The 22,451-nt window shown below is 40.3% G+C and overlaps 6 non-coding genes across 6 annotated transcripts; all 6 read right to left on the bottom strand.

The window, feature by feature from the left end:
• Positions 1-12,644: 12,644 nt before the first annotated feature.
• trnak-cuu (transfer RNA lysine (anticodon CUU)) lies at positions 12,645-12,717 on the bottom strand. The gene has a single exon. It is a non-coding gene; the product is annotated as a tRNA-Lys (tRNA).
• A 425-nt stretch (positions 12,718-13,142) lies between these two features.
• Positions 13,143-13,215, bottom strand: trnak-cuu (transfer RNA lysine (anticodon CUU)). Its single transcript has one exon. It is a non-coding gene; the product is annotated as a tRNA-Lys (tRNA).
• A 416-nt stretch (positions 13,216-13,631) lies between these two features.
• trnat-cgu (transfer RNA threonine (anticodon CGU)) lies at positions 13,632-13,704 on the bottom strand. Its single transcript has one exon. It is a non-coding gene; the product is annotated as a tRNA-Thr (tRNA).
• Positions 13,705-17,104: 3,400 nt separating this feature from the next.
• On the bottom strand, positions 17,105-17,177 carry trnat-cgu (transfer RNA threonine (anticodon CGU)). The gene has a single exon. It is a non-coding gene; the product is annotated as a tRNA-Thr (tRNA).
• Positions 17,178-19,078: 1,901 nt separating this feature from the next.
• trnak-cuu (transfer RNA lysine (anticodon CUU)) lies at positions 19,079-19,151 on the bottom strand. The gene has a single exon. It is a non-coding gene; the product is annotated as a tRNA-Lys (tRNA).
• A 1,906-nt stretch (positions 19,152-21,057) lies between these two features.
• Positions 21,058-21,129, bottom strand: trnat-cgu (transfer RNA threonine (anticodon CGU)). The gene has a single exon. It is a non-coding gene; the product is annotated as a tRNA-Thr (tRNA).
• Between the last annotated feature and the right edge of the window lie 1,322 nt (positions 21,130-22,451).

The following is a 22,451-nucleotide window of genomic DNA, read 5'->3' as shown; positions in this document are numbered from 1 at the left end:
CCTTGCTGTTAGTAGATGGTGTTACGTAAAATGGTGGGTTTTTTCCAACTCTGTACTCTTCTGCAGATAAACAGACGTTAGAAACAATCAAGTTTCATTTTGAGATAATCAATTCCCAGTAGTAATAACCAAACAACATTACAACCTGAGTGTTAGACTACCCAAACAACATTACAACCTGAGTGTTAGACTACCCAGACAACATTACAACCTGAGTGTTAGACTAACCAAACAACATTACAACCTGAGTGTTAGACTAACCAAACAACATTACAACCTGAGTGTTAGACTAACCAAACAACATTACAACCTGAGTGTTAGACTACCCAAACAACATTACAACCTGAGTATTAGACTACCCAAACAACATTACAACCTGAGTATTAGACTAACCAAACAACATTACAACCTGAGTATTAGACAACCCAGACAACATTACAACCTGAGTGTTAGACTAACCAAACAACATTACAACCTGAGTGTTAGACTACCCAAACAACATTACAACCTGAGTATTAGACTAACCAAACAACATTACAACCTGAGTATTAGACTACCCAGACAACATTACAACCTGAGTGTTAGACTAACCAAACAACATTACAACCTGAGTGCTAGACTAACCAAGCAACATTTCAACCTGAGTGTTAGACTACCCAAACAACATTACAACCTGAGTGTTAGACTAACCAAACAATGTTTACAACCTGAGTGTTAGACTACCCAAACAACATTACAACCTGAGTGTTAGACTAACCAAACAACATTACAACCTGAGTGCTAGACTAACCAAGCAACATTTCAACCTGAGTGTTAGACTATCCAAACAACATTACAACCTGAGTGTTAGACTAACCAAACAGCGTGTACAACCTGAGTGTTAGACTACCCAAACAACATTACAACCTGAGTGTTAGACTACCCAAACAACATTACAACCTGAGTGTTAGACTAACCAAACAACATTACAACCTGAGTGTTAGACTACCCAAACAACATTACAACCTGAGTGTTAGACTACCCAAACAGCATTACAACCTGAGTGTTAGACTAACCAAACAACATTACAACCTCAGTGCTAGACTAACCAAGCAACATTACAACCTGAGTGTTAGACTACCCAAACAACATTACAACCTGAGTGTTAGACTAACCAAACAACATTACAACCTGAGTGCTAGACTAACCAAGCAACATTACAACCTGAGTGCTAGACTAACCAAACAACATTTCAACCTGAGTGTTAGACTACCCAAACAACATTACAACCTGAGTGTTAGACTAACCAAACAACATTACAACCTGAGTGTTAGACTACCCGAACAACATTACAACCTGAGTGTTAGACTACCCAAACAACATTACAACCTGAGTTTTAGACTACCCAAACAACATTACAACCTGAGTGTTAGACTAACCAAACAACATTACAACCTGAGTGCTAGACTAACCAAGCAACATTACAACCTGAGTGCTAGACTAACCAAACAACATTTCAACCTGAGTGTTAGACTACCCAAACAACATTACAACCTGAGTGTTAGACTAACCAAACAACATTACAACCTGAGTGTTAGACTACCCGAACAACATTACAACCTGAGTGTTAGACTACCCAAACAACATTACAACCTGAGTTTTAGACTACCCAAACAACATTACAACCTGAGTGCTAGACTACCCAAACAACATTACAACCTGAGTGTTAGACTAACCAAACAACATTACAACCTGAGTGTTAGACTACCCAAACAACATTACAACCTGAGTGTTAGACTACCCAAACAACATTACAACCTGAGTGTTAGACTACCCAAACAACATTACAACCTGAGTGTTAGACTACCCAAACAGTGTTTACAACCTGAGTGTTAGACTACCAAAACAATGTTTACAACCTGAGTGTTAGACTACCCAAACAACATTACAACCTGAGTGTTAGACTACCCAAACAACATTACAACCTGAGTATTAGACTACCCAAACAACATTACAACCTGAGTGTTAGACTACCCAAACAACATTACAACCTGAGTGTTAGACTACCCAAACAGTGTTTACAACCTGAGTGTTAGACTACCAAAACAATGTTTACAACTTGAGTGTTAGACTACCCAAACAACATTACAACCTGAGTGTTAGACTACCTATGAAGGACCCTTCCTTCCCATGGCTATGACTCTATCAGGAAGTAAATGATGAAGGACCCTTCCTTCCCATGGCTATGACTCTATCAGGAAGTAAATGATGAAGGTCCCTTCCTTCCCATGGCTGTGACTCTATCAGGAAGTAAATGATGAAGGACCCTTCCTTCCCGTGGCTATGATTATATCAGGAAGTAAATGATGGACCCTTCCTTCCCCTGGCTATGATTCTATCAGGAAATAACTGTACATAATACGACATTTGTAATGTCCTTAGTCTTTGGGAACTTCTGTGAGTGTAATGTCTACTGGTCATTTGTATTATCTATTTCACTAGTAGTGTTAACATAAAGGCCAATAAAGCCCTTTAAATTAAATTAAATTGAGAGGAGACAAAGAGAGAAAGAGAGAGAGAGAAAGAGGGAGAGAGGAGGATAAATAAATATATATATATATATATATATATAGAGAGAGAGAGAGAGAGAGAGAGAGAGAGGAGGATAAATATATATATATATATATATATATAGAAAGAGAGAGAGAGAAAGACAGAGAGAGAGAGAGAGAGGAGGATAAATATATATATATATATATAGAGAGAGAGAGAGAGAGAGAGAGAGAGAGAGAGAGAGAGAGAGAGAGAGAGAGAGAGAGAGAGAGAGAGAGAGAGAGAGACAGAGAGAGAGAGAGAGAGAGAGAGAGACAGAGAGAGAGAGAGAGAGAGAGACAGAGAGAGAGAGAGAGAGAGAGAGAGTATGTGTGCGGGGTTGTCTCAGGGGTGTTAAAGGGGGCTGATAATTTTCCTGCTTGCTAACTGGAAAATAGCTAATTAAAATCCACTTCAGCTAACAGGCTGTCTGGGACTGTGTTAATGACTGCTCTTGCCTGCTTCTCCTCAGGTTAGCCCTTTTCTACAGTCAGAGCTCTGCCTGCTTCTCCTCAGGTTAGCCCTTTCCTACAGTCAGAGCTCTGCCTGCTTCTCCTCAGGTTAGCCCTTTCCTACAGTCAGAGCTCTGCCTGCTTCTCCTCAGGTTAGCCCTTTCCTACAGTCAGAGCTCTGCCTGCTTCTCCTCAGGTTAGCCCTTTCCTACAGTCAGAGCTCTGCCTGCTTCTCTTCAGGTTAGCCCCTTTCTACAGTCAGAGCTCTGCCTGCTTCTCCTCAGGTTAGCCCTTTTCAACAGTCAGAGCTCTGCCTGCTTCTCCTCAGGTTAGCCCTTTCCTGCAGTCAAATGACCTAGTGGCCTCACGATATCAGAATTAATAAACATATATTTTTTAAACCTCCCAAAATACTATATTTCTACATCAAACAGTTGTGTTATATTTCAGTCTTATGTGATGTTTATAAAGTGTATTTTTGGAATGCAAATCAAACTGGAATAAATGTCAGCTCTACGTCTGACGTTGTGTAGGTGTCTTCCTTCTTTAAGCCCATAACCATGCGTGTGAGGGGGATACTTCTGTTTCAAAGTAGATTAGACGACCAAGAAACACGCTGTGTGAGCCTGATTTAGCCCACTACAGTAAAATGTTAACTAGCATCACTGGCTGTCTCCCACTCCTTCCTGCTGTAGCAGTAGTACCCCATGCAGGAGATAGTGGCTCTTCACCGTCAGAGACTACTGTAATCAGTATAGAGATATCCACCTTCAGGGACTGCTGTAATCAGTATAGATATTCACCTTCAGAGACATCTCTAATCAGTATAGAGATATTCACCTTCAGAGACGACTGTAATCAGTATAGATATTCACCTTTAGAGACTACTGTAATCAGTATAGATATTCACCTTTAGAGACGACTGTAATCAGTATAGATATTCACCTTTAGAGACTACTGTAATCAGTATAGATATCCACCTTCAGCGACTACTGTAATCAGTATAGAGATATTCACCTTCAGCGACTACTGTAATCAGCATAGATATTCACCTTTAGAGACTACTGTAATCAGTATAGAGATATTTACCTTCAGAGACTACTGTAATCAGTATAGAGATATTCACCTTCAGCGACTACTGTAATCAGCATAGATATTCACCTTCAGAGACATCTCTAATCAGTATAGATATTCACCTTCAGCGACTACTGTAATCAGCATAGATATTCACCTTTAGAGACTACTGTAATCAGTATAGAGATATTTACCTTCAGAGACTACTGTAATCAGTATAGAGATATTCACCTTCAGCGACTACTGTAATCAGCATAGATATTCACCTTCAGAGACATCTCTAATCAGTATAGATATTCACCTTCAGAGACATCTCTAATCAGTATAGAGATATTCACCTTCAGAGACATCTCTAATCAGTATAGAGATATTCACCTTCAGAGACATCTCTAATCAGTATAGATATTCACCTTCAGAGACTACTATAATCAGTATATAGATATTCACCTTTAGAGACTACTGTAATCAGTATAGATATTCACCTTCAGAGACTACTGTAATCAGTATAGATATTCACCTTTAGAGACTACTGTAATCAGTATAGAGATATTCACCTTCAGAGACTACTGTAATCAGCATAGATATTCACCTTTAGAGACTACTGTAATCAGTATAGAGATATTCACCTTCAGAGACATCTCTAATCAGTATAGAGATATTCACCTTCAGAGACTACTGTGATCAGCATAGATATTCACCTTCACAGACTACTGTAATCAGTATAGATATTCACCTTCAGAGACTACTGTAATCAGTATAGAGATATTCACCTTCAGAGACTACTGTAATCAGCATAGATATTCACCTTCAGAGACATCTCTAATCAGTATAGATATTCACCTTCAGAGACATCACTAATCAGTATAGAGATATTCACCTTCAGAGACTACTGTAATCAGTATAGAGATATTCACCTTTAGAGACTACTGTAATCAGTATAGATATTCACCTTCAGGGACATCTCTAATCAGTATAGAGATATTCACCTTCAGAGACATCTCTAATCAGTATAGAGATATTCACCTTCAGAGACATCTATAATTAGTATAGAGATATTCACCTTCAGAGACATCTTTAATCAGTATAGAGATATTCACCTTCAGAGACATCTCTAATCAGTATAGAGATATTCACCTTCAGAGACATCTCTAATCAGTATAGAGATATTCACCTTCAGAGACATCTCTAATCAGTATAGAGAACACAGTTGAAACTAAAACATTGTTTCTTGAGTCGCTCTTTAAATTCCCCCTCATTCCACTACATCTCCCCGAGGAAGAGACAGGAGGTACATGGGCCTCACCATGGTAACTAGAGATGTCAATCACAACAGACTTCCTCCTTCAAGGTCTGTTATTCCTTTCTGACTGATCAAAGCCACGAACTAAAACAAAGACAGTCTCTTGATGTAAATATCAGAAGATGTTTATATCTGGCACATTTTTCATCTCCATCGTGTTGTTTCTGTATAATTAATGATTCAAAAAACTTTCAGCTCTTTATTTTTGTATCTTTTGTTTTCAGAACATTTCTACATTTGATCTTTTAGCGGTTCATTTCTTTAGCCTGGGTACCATTTTTTTTAAATTTTTTTTAAAGCTAACACTCCACTCCATGAAGTCTGTGTCATATTCTTTGACAAAAGAAAGGAGAGGCAAGGAGTGGAATGTAGTAGCTGAACAGAGATGGTAACCAGGCTATAATTTATCAGGAGGACAAAGAGATAATTGTACCTGTTGTTAACCATAGATATCTGTGTTCTGTAACTATGAGATGTTATACAGTGCAGTCAGAGGTGATGGATGCTCTTTGTCGTTTCCTGCTGGATTGGGAGTTTTGTACTTGATATCTTCTTTCTCTAATCTCATATATTATAATGACATAAATTAGTTGGACTATTCTGTGTTCTTGCTATTCTCTCTATAGTGTAACTGGCTGATGAACCTGACTAGGAGGTCAGTAAACTACTGTCTCAGTCAGACTGTTGTCCTAGTCACCGATGAACCTGACTAGGAGGTCAGGAAACTACTGTCTCAGTCAGACTGTTGTCCTAGCCACTGATGAACCTGACTAGGGGGTCAGTAAACTACTGTCTCAGTCAGACTGTTGTCCTAGTCACCGATGAACCTGACTAGGAGGTCAGGAAACTACTGTCTCAGTCAGACTGTTGTCCTAGTCACCGATGAACCTGACTAGGAGGTCAGGAAACTACTGTCTCAGTCAGACTGTTGTCCTAGTCACCGATGAACCTGACTAGGAGGTCAGGAAACTACTGTCTCAGTCAGACTGTTGTCCTAGTCACCGATGAACCTGACTAGGAGGTCAGGAAACTACTGTCTCAGTCAGACTGTTGTCCTAAACCTGACTAGGAGGTCAGGAAACTACTGTCTCAGTCAGACTGTTGTCCTAGTCACCGATGAACCTGACTAGGAGGTCAGGAAACTACTGTCTCAGTCAGACTGTTGTCCTAGTCACTGATTAACCTGACTAGGAGGTCAGGAAACTACTGTCTCAGTCAGACAGTTGTCCTAGTCACTGATGAACCTGACTAGGAGGTCAGTAAACTACTGTCTCAGTCAGACTGTTGTCCTAGTCACTGATGAACCTGACTAGGAGGTCAGTAAACTACTGTTAATCAGACTGTTGTCCTAGCCTCCATAGGGAGAAAAGCTGTTATAACAAGACTACAATACAGACTGGACTCCATCGATCCAATGTGACAAATGGCCATGTTTTAAATGGTCTGGCTCTCTGTCTGAGTTAAACATCTCTGTGAGTTAGAAAAATCTATGATGAAAAAAAGACAAGAAGTGCCAACTCAGGTCTCTTTCGGAGCCAAGGGGTTGATTGTTCACCGAGACCTTTTCTGTTCAGCTGCCTGCCAGACTGGTTCTGAAAAGATGCCAGTTTCCCGACCCAACAATGTCTTTCCAACAGCACAATAACGACCTGTCGTCTGTCGAAAGCCACCAGCTTTCAGGAGTTAATTGGATTTTTTATATTTTTTTTAAAAAGCAATATAAAATGGTCCTTGGTAATAATACGTCCTTATAGATTCTCATCTCTTCAGACAAAGCCGCTAATTGTTTCAGTCTGAATGTGAGAGTTCCTGTGATGTCACCTTGAGTCTGTGTCATAATATTCAGTGTTACTGTAGCAGAGAATAATACATTAGATTGCCAAACTCTAACTATATACGTGTTGTAATTCAGTTAGCAGACAGGCACTCAGAACGATGGCATCCATACAACATACAAAGAGAAGTCTCCTGGATTAAACGATACTTTCAGACATCAACTACCGCAACGACTAACACAGACAACAGCTAGTCTTTAGTTAAGAATGACAGATGAAGCCACGTTACTGTGTAGTATAGTACTGAACCATGTTACTGTGTAGTATAGTACTAAACCATGTTACTGTGTAGTATAGTACTGAACCATGTTACTGTGTAGTATACTACTGAACCATGTTACTGTGTAGTATAGTACTGAACCATGTTACTGTGTAGTATAGTACTGAACCATGTTACTGTGTAGTATAGTACTGAACCATGTTACTGTGTAGTATAGTACTAAACCATGTTACTGTGTAGTATAGTACTGAACCATGTTACTGTGTAGTATAGTACTAAACCATGTTACTGTGTAGTATAGTACTGAACCATGTTACTGTGTAGTATACTACTGAACCATGTTACTGTGTAGTATAGTACTGAACCATGTTACTGTGTAGTATACTACTGAACCATGTTACTGTGTAGTATAGTACTGAACCATGTTACTGTGTAGTATAGTACTAAACCATGTTACTGTGTAGTATAGTACTGAACCATGTTACTGTGTAGTATACTACTGAACCATGTTACTGTGTAGTATAGTACTGAACCATGTTACTGTGTAGTATAGTACTGAACCATGTTACTGTGTAGTATAGTACTGAACCATGTTACTGTGTAGTATAGTACTGAACCATGTTACTGTGTAGTATAGTACTGAACCACGTTACTGTGTAGTATAGTACTGAACCACGTTACTGTGTAGTATAGTACTGAACCATGTTACTGTGTAGTATAGTACTAAACCATGTTACTGTGTAGTATAGTACTGAACCATGTTACTGTGTAGTATACTACTGAACCATGTTACTGTGTAGTATAGTACTGAACCATGTTACTGTGTAGTATACTACTGAACCATGTTACTGTGTAGTATAGTACTGAACCATGTTACTGTGTAGTATAGTACTAAACCATGTTACTGTGTAGTATAGTACTGAACCATGTTACTGTGTAGTATACTACTGAACCATGTTACTGTGTAGTATAGTACTGAACCATGTTACTGTGTAGTATACTACTGAACCATGTTACTGTGTAGTATAGTACTGAACCATGTTACTGTGTAGTATAGTAGTGAACCATGTTACTGTGTAGTATAGTACTGAACCATGTTACTGTGTAGTATAGTACTGAACTGTGTTACATTACTGAACCACGTTACTGTGTAGTATAGTACTGAACCATGTTACATAACTGAACCACGTTACTGTGTAGTATAGTACTGAACCATGTTACTGTGTAGTATAGTACTGAACCATGTTACTGTGTAGTATATTACTGAACCATGTTACTGTGTAGTATATTACTGAACCATGTTACTGTGTAGTATATTACTGAACCATGTTACATTACTGAACCACGTTACTGTGTAGTATAGTACTGAACCATGTTACTGTGTAGTATAGTAGTGAACCATGTTACTGTGTAGTATAGTACTGAACCATGTTACTGTGTAGTATAGTACTGAACCGTGTTACATTACTGAACCACGTTACTGTGTAGTATAGTACTGAACCATGTTACTGTGTAGTATAGTACTGAACCATGTTACATAACTGAACCACGTTACTGTGTAGTATAGTACTGAACCATGTTACTGTGTAGTATAGTACTGAACCATGTTACTGTGTAGTATATTACTGAACCATGTTACTGTGTAGTATATTACTGAACCATGTTACTGTGTAGTATATTACTGAACCATGTTACATTACTGAACCACGTTACTGTGTAGTATAGTACTGAACCATGTTACTGTGTAGTATAGTACTGAACCATGTTACTGTGTAGTATAGTACTGAACCATGTTACTGTGTAGTATAGTACTGAACCATGTTACTGTGTAGTATAGTACTGAACCATGTTACTGTGTAGTATAGTACTGAACCACGTTACTGTGTAGTATAGTACTGAACCACGTTACTGTGTAGTATAGTACTGAACCATGTTACTGTGTAGTATAGTACTAAACCATGTTACTGTGTAGTATAGTACTGAACCATGTTACTGTGTAGTATACTACTGAACCATGTTACTGTGTAGTATAGTACTGAACCATGTTACTGTGTAGTATACTACTGAACCATGTTACTGTGTAGTATAGTACTGAACCATGTTACTGTGTAGTATAGTACTAAACCATGTTACTGTGTAGTATAGTACTGAACCATGTTACTGTGTAGTATACTACTGAACCATGTTACTGTGTAGTATAGTACTGAACCATGTTACTGTGTAGTATACTACTGAACCATGTTACTGTGTAGTATAGTACTGAACCATGTTACTGTGTAGTATAGTAGTGAACCATGTTACTGTGTAGTATAGTACTGAACCATGTTACTGTGTAGTATAGTACTGAACTGTGTTACATTACTGAACCACGTTACTGTGTAGTATAGTACTGAACCATGTTACATAACTGAACCACGTTACTGTGTAGTATAGTACTGAACCATGTTACTGTGTAGTATAGTACTGAACCATGTTACTGTGTAGTATATTACTGAACCATGTTACTGTGTAGTATATTACTGAACCATGTTACTGTGTAGTATATTACTGAACCATGTTACATTACTGAACCACGTTACTGTGTAGTATAGTACTGAACCATGTTACTGTGTAGTATAGTAGTGAACCATGTTACTGTGTAGTATAGTACTGAACCATGTTACTGTGTAGTATAGTACTGAACCGTGTTACATTACTGAACCACGTTACTGTGTAGTATAGTACTGAACCATGTTACTGTGTAGTATAGTACTGAACCATGTTACATAACTGAACCACGTTACTGTGTAGTATAGTACTGAACCATGTTACTGTGTAGTATAGTACTGAACCATGTTACTGTGTAGTATATTACTGAACCATGTTACTGTGTAGTATATTACTGAACCATGTTACTGTGTAGTATATTACTGAACCATGTTACATTACTGAACCACGTTACTGTGTAGTATAGTACTGAACCATGTTACTGTGTAGTATAGTACTGAACCATGTTACTGTGTAGTATAGTACTGAACCATGTTACTGTGTAGTATAGTAGTGAACCATGTTACTGTGTAGTATAGTACTGAACCATGTTACTGTGTAGTATAGTACTGAACCGTGTTACTGTGTAGTATAATACTGAACCATGTAACATTACTGAACCATGTTAATGTGTAGTATATTACTGAACCATGTTACATTACTGAAGCCACGTTACTGTGTAGTATAGTACTGAACCATGTTACTGTGTAGTATAATACTGAACCGCGTTACTGTGTAGTATAATACTGAACCATGTTACTGTGTAGTATAGTACTGAACCATGTTACTGTGTAGTATAGTACTGAACCATGTTACATTACTGAACCATGTTACATTACTGAGCCATGTTACTGTGTAGTATAGTACTGAACCATGTTACTGTGTAGTATACTGAACCATGTTACTGTGTAGTATAATACTGAACCATGTTACTGTGTAGTATAGTACTGAACCATGTTACTGTGTAGTATAGTACTGAACCATGTTACTGTGTAGTATAGTACTGAACCATGTTACTGTGTAGTATAATACTGAACCATGTTACTGTGTAGTATAATACTAAACCATGTTACTGTGTAGTATAATACTAAACCATGTTACTGTGTAGTATAATACTAAACCATGTTACTGTGTAGTATAGTACTGAACCATGTTACATTACTGAACCCTGTTACTGTGTAGTATATTACTGAACCATGTTACTGTGTAGTATATTACTGAACCATGTTACTGTGTAGTATAATACTGAACCATGTTACTGTGTAGTATAGTACTGAACCATGTTACTGTGTAGTATAATACTGAACCATGTTACTGTGTAGTATAATACTGAACCATGTAACATTACTGAGCCATGTTACTGTGTAGTATATTACTGAACCATGTTACATTACTGAGCCATGTTACTGTGTAGTATAATACTGAACCATGTTACTGTGTAGTATAATACTAAACCATGTTACTGTGTAGTATAGTACTGAACCATGTTACATTACTGAGCCATGTTACTGTGTAGTATAATACTAAACCATGTTACTGTGTAGTATAGTACTGAACCATGTAACATTACTGAGCCATGTTACTGTGTAGTATATTACTGAACCATGTTACATTACTGAGCCATGTTACTGTGTAGTATAATACTGAACCATGTTACTGTGTAGTATAATACTAAACCATGTTACTGTGTAGTATAGTACTGAACCATGTTACATTACTGAGCCATGTTACTGTGTAGTATAATACTGAACCATGTTACTGTGTAGTATAATACTAAACCATGTTACTGTGTAGTATAGTACTGAACCATGTTACATTACTGAACCCTGTTACTGTGTAGTATATTACTGAACCATGTTACTGTGTAGTATATTACTGAACCATGTTACTGTGTAGTATAATACTGAACCATGTTACTGTGTAGTATAGTACTGAACCATGTTACTGTGTAGTATATTACTGAACCATGTTACTGTGTAGTATAGTACTGAACCATGTTACTGTATAGTATAATACTGAACCATGTTACTGTGTAGTATAATACTGAACCATGTCACTGTGTAGTATAATACTGAACCATGTTACTGTGTAGTATAGTACTGAACCATGTTACTATGTAGTATAATACTGAACTGTGTTACTGTGTAGTATAGTACTGAACCATGTTCAACCATGTTACTGTGTAGTATAGTACTGAACCGTGTTACTGTGTAGTATAATACTGAACCATGTTACTGTGTAGTATAATACTGAACCATGTCACTGTGTAGTATAATACTGAACCATGTTACTGTGTAGTATAATACTGAACCATGTTACTGTGTAGTATAGTACTGAACCATGTTCAACCATGTTACTGTGTAGTATAGTACTGAACCGTGTTACTGTGTAGTATAATACTGAACCATGTCACTGTGTAGTATAATACTGAACCATGTTACTGTGTAGTATAATACTGAACCATGTTACTGTGTAGTATAATACCGAACAGTGTTACTGTGTAGGTAATAGGGATGTCATTGAGATGACAGGTCAGAGTGCAGGCAGAGATAGAATACAAATTCATAGCCTTCTGTATCACCAACTATGCAGGGTGGCAAGCCTGTCGAAATTCCAAGCGGATGGTTGTTTGCGAAGTGAGTTGGTGCTTCGGCAGAGAAAATAATCACCTAACGTGGGGCTCGAACCCACGACCCTGAGATTAAGAGTCTCATGCTCTACCGACTGAGCTAGCCAGGTACCTCAATGGTGATCTTGACTTGGTTTGAAAATCGTACATCCCAGTTTCTGCAAAATATGGTGATCAGTGAGTGTTGTTGATGGATCCTGTGGTGCAATATGTTAGCGTGTTGTACTTATACAGCAGTATACAGCAATTAGATGACTAGGTTATGAGTTCAAGCCCCACCAGGAGCAAGTATTGTTCTTGAAGCCTCTGCCTGTCTCTTTCTTGTCCGGAAAATGATAATTTATTCAAGCCATTTAGGAGTACAATTCATTGGTAATAGGTATGTCATTGAGATGACAGGTCAGAGTGCAGGCAGAGATAGAATACAAATTCATAGCCTTCTGTATCACCAACTATGCAGGGAGGCAAGCCTGCTCGAAATTCCAAGCGGATGGTTGTTTGCGAAGTGAGTTGGTGCTTCGGCAGAGAAAATAATCACCCAGCGTGGGGCTCGAACCCACGACCCTGAGATTAAGAGTCTCATGCTCTACCGACTGAGCTAGCCAGGTGCCTCAATGGTGATCTTGACTTGGTTTGAATATCGTACATCCCCGTTTCTGCAAAATATGGTGATCAGTGAGTGTTGTTGATGGATCCTGTGGTGCAATCTGTTAGCATGTTGTACTTATACAGCAGTATAAAGCAATTAGATGACAAGGTTATGAGTTCAAGCCCCACCAGGAGCAAGTATTCTTCTTGCCTGTCTATTTCTTGTCCGGAAAATGTTAATTTATTCAAGCCATTTAGGAGTACAATTCATTGGTAATAGGTATGTCATTCAGATGACAGGTCAGAGTGCAGGCAGAGATAGAATACAAATTCATAGCCTTCTGTATCACCAACTATGCAGGGTGGCAAGCCTGCTCGAAATTCCAAGCGGATGGTTGTTTGCGAAGTGCGTTGGTGCTTCGGCAGAGAAAATAATCACCTAACGTGGGGCTCGAACCCACGACCCTGAGATTACGAGTCTCATGCTCTACCGACTGAGCTAGCCAGGTGCCTCAATCGTGATTTTGACTTGGTTTGAATATCGTACATCCCCGTTTCTGCAAAATATGGTGATCAGTGAGTGTTGTTGATGGATCCTGTGGTGCAATCTGTTAGCGTGTTGTACTTATACAGCAGTATACAGCAATTAGATGACAAGGTTATGAGTTCAAGCCCCACCAGGAGCAAGTATTCTTCTTGAAGCCTCTAGCTGTCTATTTCTTGTCCGGAAAATGATAATATATTCAAGCCATTTAGGAGTACAATTCATTGGTAATAGGTATGTCATTGAGATGACAGGTCAGAGTTAGAATACAAATTCATAGCCTTCTGTATCACCAACTATGCAGGGTGGTAAGCCTGTCGAAATTCCAAGCGGATGGTTGTTTGCGAAGTGAGTTGGTGCTTCGGCAGAGAAAATAATTACCTAACGTGGGGCTCACGACCCTGAGATTAAGAGTCTCATGCTCTACCGACTGAGCTAGCCAGGTACCTCAATGGTGATCTTGACTTGGTTTGAATATCGTACATCCCAGTTTCTGCAAAATATGGTGATCAGTGAGTGTTGTTGATGGATCCTGTGGTGCAATCTGTTAGCGTGTTGTACTTAAACAGCAGTATACAGCAATTAGATGACAAGGTTATGAGTTCAAGCCCCACTAGGAGCAAGTATTGTTCTTGAAGCCTCTGCCTGTCTATTTCTTGTCCGGAAAATGATAATTTATTCAAGCCATTTAGGAGTACAATTCATTGGTAATAGGTATGTAATTCAGATGACAGGTCAGAGTGCAGGCAGAGATAGAATACAAATTCATAGCCTTCTGTATCACCAACTATGCCCACGACCCTGCAACTATGCAGGGTGCTCGAAATTCCAAGCGGATGGTTGTTTGCGAAGTGAGTTGGTGCTTCGCCAGAGAAAATAATCACCTAACGTGGGGCTCACGACCCTGAGATTAAGAGTCTCATGCTCTACCGACTGAGCTAGCCAGGTACCTCAATGGTGATCTTGACTTGGTTTGAATATCGTACATCCCAGTTTCTGCAAAATATGGTGATCAGTGAGTGTTGTTGATGGATCCTGTGGTGCAATCTGTTAGCGTGTTGTACTTAAACAGCAGTATACAGCAATTAGATGACAAGGTTATGAGTTCAAGCCCCACTAGGAGCAAGTATTGTTCTTGAAGCCTCTGCCTGTCTATTTCTTGTCCGGAAAATGATAATTTATTCAAGCCATTTAGGAGTACAATTCATTGGTAATAGGTATGTAATTCAGATGACAGGTCAGAGTGCAGGCAGAGATAGAATACAAATTCATAGCCTTCTGTATCACCAACTATGCCCACGACCCTGCAACTATGCAGGGTGCTCGAAATTCCAAGCGGATGGTTGTTTGCGAAGTGAGTTGGTGCTTCGGCAGAGAAAATAATCACCCAACTTGGGGCTCGAACCCACGACCGTGAGATTAAGAGTCTCATGCTCTACCGACTGAGCTAGCCAGGTACCTCAATGGTGATCTTGACTTGGTTTGAATATCGTACATCCCAGTTTCTGCAAAATATGGTGATCAGTGAGTGTTGTTGATGGATCCTGTGGTGCAATCTGTTAGCGTGTTGTACTTAAACAGCAGTATACAGCAATTAGATGACAAGGTTATGAGTTCAAGCCCCACTAGGAGCAAGTACTGTTCTTGAAGCCTCTGCCTGTCTATTTCTTGTCCGGAAAATGATAATTTATTCAAGCCATTTAGGAGTACAATTCATTGGTAATAGGTATGTCATTGAGATGACAGGTCAGAGTTAGAATACAAATTCATAGCCTTCTGTATCACCAACTATGCAGGGTGGTAAGCCTGTCGAAATTCCAAGCGGATGGTTGTTTGCGAAGTGAGTTGGTGCTTCGGCAGAGAAAATAATTACCTAACGTGGGGCTCACGACCCTGAGATTAAGAGTCTCATGCTCTACCGACTGAGCTAGCCAGGTACCTCAATGGTGATCTTGACTTGGTTTGAATATCGTACATCCCAGTTTCTGCAAAATATGGTGATCAGTGAGTGTTGTTGATGGATCCTGTGGTGCAATCTGTTAGCGTGTTGTACTTAAACAGCAGTATACAGCAATTAGATGACAAGGTTATGAGTTCAAGCCCCACTAGGAGCAAGTATTGTTCTTGAAGCCTCTGCCTGTCTATTTCTTGTCCGGAAAATGATAATTTATTCAAGCCATTTAGGAGTACAATTCATTGGTAATAGGTATGTAATTCAGATGACAGGTCAGAGTGCAGGCAGAGATAGAATACAAATTCATAGCCTTCTGTATCACCAACTATGCCCACGACCCTGCAACTATGCAGGGTGCTCGAAATTCCAAGCGGATGGTTGTTTGCGAAGTGAGTTGGTGCTTCGCCAGAGAAAATAATCACCTAACGTGGGGCTCACGACCCTGAGATTAAGAGTCTCATGCTCTACCGACTGAGCTAGCCAGGTACCTCAATGGTGATCTTGACTTGGTTTGAATATCGTACATCCCAGTTTCTGCAAAATATGGTGATCAGTGAGTGTTGTTGATGGATCCTGTGGTGCAATCTGTTAGCGTGTTGTACTTAAACAGCAGTATACAGCAATTAGATGACAAGGTTATGAGTTCAAGCCCCACTAGGAGCAAGTATTGTTCTTGAAGCCTCTGCCTGTCTATTTCTTGTCCGGAAAATGATAATTTATTCAAGCCATTTAGGAGTACAATTCATTGGTAATAGGTATGTAATTCAGATGACAGGTCAGAGTGCAGGCAGAGATAGAATACAAATTCATAGCCTTCTGTATCACCAACTATGCCCACGACCCTGCAACTATGCAGGGTGCTCGAAATTCCAAGCGGATGGTTGTTTGCGAAGTGAGTTGGTGCTTCGGCAGAGAAAATAATCACCCAACTTGGGGCTCGAACCCACGACCGTGAGATTAAGAGTCTCATGCTCTACCGACTGAGCTAGCCAGGTACCTCAATGGTGATCTTGACTTGGTTTGAATATCGTACATCCCAGTTTCTGCAAAATATGGTGATCAGTGAGTGTTGTTGATGGATCCTGTGGTGCAATCTGTTAGCGTGTTGTACTTATACAGCAGTATAAAGCAATTAGATGACAAGGTTATGAGTTCAAGCCCCACCAGGAGCAAGTATTCTTCTTGCCTGTCTATTTCTTGTCCGGAAAATGTTAATTTATTCAAGCCATTTAGGAGTACAATTCATTGGTAATAGGTATGTCATTCAGATGACAGGTCAGAGTGCAGGCAGAGATAGAATACAAATTCATAGCCTTCTGTATCACCAACTATGCAGGGTGGCAAGCCTGCTCGAAATTCCAAGCGGATGGTTGTTTGCGAAGTGCGTTGGTGCTTCGGCAGAGAAAATAATCACCTAACGTGGGGCTCGAACCCACGACCCTGAGATTACGAGTCTCATGCTCTACCGACTGAGCTAGCCAGGTGCCTCAATCGTGATTTTGACTTGGTTTGAATATCGTACATCCCAGTTTCTGCAAAATATGGTGATCAGTGAGTGTTGTTGATGGATCCTGTGGTGCAATCTGTTAGCGTGTTGTACTTATACAGCAGTATACAGCAATTAGATGACAAGGTTATGAGTTCAAGCCCCACCAGGAGCAAGTATTCTTCTTGAAGCCTCTAGCTGTCTATTTCTTGTCCGGAAAATGATAATATATTCAAGCCATTTGGGAGTACAATTCATTGGTAATAGGTATGTCATTGAGATGACAGGTCAGAGTGCAGGCAGAGATAGAATACAAATTCATAGCCTTCTGTATCACCAACTATGCAGAGTGGCAAGCCTGCTCGAAATTCCAAGCGGATGGTTGTTTGCGAAGTGAGTTGGTGCTTCGGCAGAGAAAATAATCACCTAACGTGGGGCTCACGACCCTGAGATTAAGAGTCTCATGCTCTACCGACTGAGCTAGCCAGGTACCTCAATGGTGATCTTGACTTGGTTTGAAAATCGTACATCCCAGTTTCTGCAAAATATGGTGATCAGTGAGTGTTGTTGATGGATCCTGTGGTGCAATCTGTTAGCGTGTTGTACTTATACAGCAGTATACAGCAATTAGATGACAAGGTTATGAGTTCAAGCCCCACCAGGAGCAAGTATTCTTCTTGAAGCCTCTTCCTGTCTATTTCTTGTCCGGAAAATGATAATTTATTCAAGCCATTTAGGAGTACAATTCATTGGTAATAGGTATGTCATTGAGATGACAGGTCAGAGTGCAGGCAGAGATAGAATACAAATTCATAGCCTTCTGTATCACCAACTATGCAGGGTGGTAAGCCTGTCGAAATTCCAAGCGGATGGTTGTTTGCGAAGTGAGTTGGTGCTTCGGCAGAGAAAATAATTACCCAAAGTGGGGCTCGAACCCACGACCCTGAGATTAAGAGTCTCATGCTCTACCGACTGCTAGCCAGGAACCTGAATAGTATTTTTGACTTGGTACGAATATCGTACAGCCCAGTTTCTGCAAAATATGGTGATCAGTGAGTGTTGTTGATGGATCCTGTGGTGCAATCTGTTAGCGTGTTGTACTTATACAGCAGTATACAGCAATTAGATGACAAGGTTATGAGTTCAAGCCCCACTAGGAGCAAGTATTGTTCTTGAAGCCTCTGCCTGTCTATTTCTTGTCCGGAAAATGATAATTTATTCAAGCCATTTAGGAGTACAATTCATTGGTAATAGGTATGTCATTGAGATGACAGGTCAGAGTGCAGGCAGAGATAGAATACAAATTCATAGCCTTCTGTATCACCAACTATGCAGGGTGGCAAGCCTGCTCGAAATTCCAAGCGGATGGTTGTTTGCGAAGTGAGTTGGTGCTTCGGCAGAGAAAATAATTACCCAAAGTGGGGCTCGAACCCACGACCATGAGATTAAGAGTCTCATGCTCTACCGACTGAGCTAGCCAGGTACCTCAAATGTGATCTTGACTTGGTTTGAAAATCGTACATCCCAGTTTCTGCAAAATATGGTGATCAGTGAGTGTTGTTGATGGATCCTGTGGTGCAATCTGTTAGCGTGTTGTACTTATACAGCAGTATAAAGCAATTAGATGACAAGGTTATGAGTTCAAGCCCCACCAGGAGCAAGTATTCTTCTTGCCTGTCTATTTCTTGTCCGGAAAATGATCATTTATTCAAGCCATTTAGGAGTACAATTCATTGGTAATAGGTATGTCATTCAGATGACAGGTCAGAGTGCAGGCAGAGATAGAATACAAATTCATAGCCTTCTGTATCACCAACTATGCAGGGAGGCAAGCCTGCTCGAAATTCCAAGCGGATGGTTGTTTGCGAAGTGAGTTGGTGCTTCGGCAGAGAAAATAATCACCTAACGTGGGGCTCGAACCCACGACCCTGAGATTAAGAGTCTCATGCTCTACCGACTGAGCTAGCCAGGTGCCTCAATAGTATTTTTGACTTGGTACGAATATCGTACAGCCCAGTTTCTGCAAAATATGGTGATCAGTGAGTGTTGTTGATGGATCCTGTGGTGCAATCTGTTAGCATGTTGTACTTAAACAGCAGTATACAGCAATTAGATGACAAGGTTATGAGTTCAAGCCCCACTAGGAGCAAGTATTGTTCTTGAAGCCTCTGCCTGTCTATTTCTTGTCCGGAAAATGATAATTTATTCAAGCCATTTAGGAGTACAATTCATTGGTAATAGGTATGTCATTCAGATGACAGGTCAGAGTGCAGGCAGAGATAGAATACAAATTCATAGCCTTCTGTATCACCAACTATGCAGGGTGGCAAGCCTGCTCGAAATTCCAAGCGGATGGTTGTTTGCGAAGTGAGTTGGTGCTTCGGCAGAGAAAATAATCACCCAACGTGGGGCTCGAACCCACGACCCTGAGATTAAGAGTCTCATGCTCTACCGACTGAGCTAGCCAGGTACCTCAATGCTGATCTTGACTTGGTTTGAATATCGTACATCCCAGTTTCTGCAAAATATGGTGATCAGTGAGTGTTGTTGATGGATCCTGTGGTGCAATCTGTTAGCGTGTTGTACTTAAACAGCAGTATACAGCAATTAGATGACAAGGTTATGAGTTCAAGCCCCACTAGGAGCAAGTATTGTTCTTGAAGCCTCTGCCTGTCTATTTCTTGTCCGGAAAATGATAATTTATTCAAGCCATTTAGGAGTACAATTCATTGGTAATAGGTATGTCATTGAGATGACAGGTCAGAGTTAGAATACAAATTCATAGCCTTCTGTATCACCAACTATGCAGGGTGGTAAGCCTGTCGAAATTCCAAGCGGATGGTTGTTTGCGAAGTGAGTTGGTGCTTCGGCAGAGAAAATAATTACCCAAAGTGGGGCTCGAACCCACGACCATGAGATTAAGAGTCTCATGCTCTACCGACTGAGCTAGCCAGGTACCTCAATGGTGATCTTGACTTGGTTTGAAAATCGTACATCCCAGTTTCTGCAAAATATGGTGATCAGTGAGTGTTGTTGATGGATCCTGTGGTGCAATCTGTTAGCGTGTTGTACCTATACAGCAGTATACAGCAATTAGATGACAAGGTTATGAGTTCAAGCCCCACTAGGAGCAAGTATTGTTCTTGAAGCCTCTGCCTGTCTATTTCTTGTCCGGAAAATGATCATTTATTCAAGCCATTTAGGAGTACAATTCATTGGTAATAGGTATGTCATTGAGATGACAGGTCAGAGTGCAGGCAGAGATAGAATACAAATTCATAGCCTTCTGTATCACCAACTATGCAGGGTGGTAAGCCTGTCGAAATTCCAAGCGGATGGTTGTTTGCGAAGTGAGTTGGTGCTTCGGCAGAGAAAATAATTACCCAAAGTGGGGCTCGAACCCACGACCATGAGATTAAGAGTCTCATGCTCCACCGACTGAGCTAGCCAGGTACCTCAATTGTGATCTTGACTTGGTTTGAAAATCGCACATCCCAGTTTCTGCAAAATATGGTGATCAGTGAGTGTTGTTGATGGATCCTGTGGTGCAATATGTTAGCGTGTTGTACTTATACAGCAGTATACAGCAATTAGATGACAAGGTTATGAGTTCAAGCCCCACTAGGAGCAAGTATTGTTCTTGAAGCCTCTGCCTGTCTATTTCTTGTCCGGAAGATGATAATTTAGTCAAGCCATTTAGGAGTACAATTCATTGGTAATAGGTATGTCATTCAGATGACAGGTCAGAGTGCCGGCAGAGCTAGAATACAAATTCATAGCCTTCTGTATCACCAACCATGCAGAATGGCAAGCCTGTTCGAAATTCCAAGCGGATGGTTGTTTGCGAAGTGAGTTGGTGCTTCGGCAGAGAAAATAATCACCCAGCGTGGGGCTCGAACCCACGACCTGAGATTACGAGTCTCATGCTCTACCGACTGAGCTAGCCAGGTACCTCAATGGTGATCTTGACTTGGTTTGAATATCGTACATCCCAGTTTCTGCAAAATATGGTGATCAGTGAGTGTTGTTGATGGATCCTGTGGTGCAATCTGTTAGCGTGTTGTACTTATACAGCAGTATACAGCAATTAGATGACAAGGTTATGAGTTCAAGCCCCACCAGGAGCAAGTATTGTTCTTGAAGCCTCTGCCTGTCTCTTTCTTGTCCGGAAAATGATAATTTATTCAAGCCATTTAGGAGTACAATTCATTGGTAATAGGTATGTCATTGAGATGACAGGTCAGAGTGCAGGCAGAGATAGAATACAAATTCATAGCCTTCTGTATCACCAACTATGCAGGGTGGGAAGCCTGCTCGAAATTCCAAGCGGATGGTTGTCTGCGAAGTGAGATAGAATACAAATTCATAGCCTTCTGTATCACCAACTATGCAGGGTGGCAAGCCTGCTCGAAATTCCAAGCGGATGGTTGTTTGCGAAGTGAGTTGGTGCTTCGGCAGAGAAAATAATCACCCAACGTGGGGCTCGAACCCATGACCCTGAGATTAAGAGTCTCATGCTGTACCGACTGAGCTAGCCAGGTACTTCAATGGTGATCTTGACTTGGTTTGAATATCGTACATCCCAGTTTCTGCAAAATATGGTGATCAGTGAGAGTGTTGTTGATGGATCCTGTGGTGCAATCTGTTAGCGTGTTGTACTTATACAGCAGTATACAGCAATTAGATGACAAGGTTATGAGTTCAAGCCCCACCAGGAGCAAGTATTGTTCTTGAAGCCTCTGCCTGTCTATTTCTGCTCCGGAAAATGATAATTTATTCAAGCCATTTAGGAGTACAATTCATTGGTAATAGGTATGTCATTGAGATGACAGGTCAGAGTGCAGGCAGAGATAGAATACAAATTCATAGCCTTCTGTATCACCAACTATGCAGAGTGGCAAGCCTGCTCGAAATTCCAAGCGGATGGTTGTTTGCGAAGTGAGTTGGTGCTTCGGCAGAGAAAATAAACACCCAGCGTGGGGCTCGAAACAACGACTCTGATATTAAGAGTCTCATGCTCTACCGACTGAGATAGCCAGGTACCTGAATAGTATTTTTGACTTGGTACGAATATCGTACAGCCCAGTTTCTGCAAAATATGGTGAAAAGTGAGAGTGTTGTTGATGGATCCTGTGGTGCAATCTGTTAGCGTGTTGTACTTATACAGCAGTATACAGCAATTAGATGACAAGGTTATGAGTTCAAGCCCCACCAGGAGCAAGTATTGTTCTTGAAGCCTCTGCCTGTCTCTTTCTTGTCCGGAAAATGATAA

The sequence above is a fragment of the Oncorhynchus mykiss genome, chromosome 3, assembly GCF_057628025.1.
Source record: "Oncorhynchus mykiss isolate SJ-2025 chromosome 3, ASM5762802v1, whole genome shotgun sequence".
NCBI lineage: Eukaryota > Metazoa > Chordata > Actinopteri > Salmoniformes > Salmonidae > Oncorhynchus > Oncorhynchus mykiss.
This window is presented reverse-complemented; position numbering and strand designations above follow the sequence as displayed.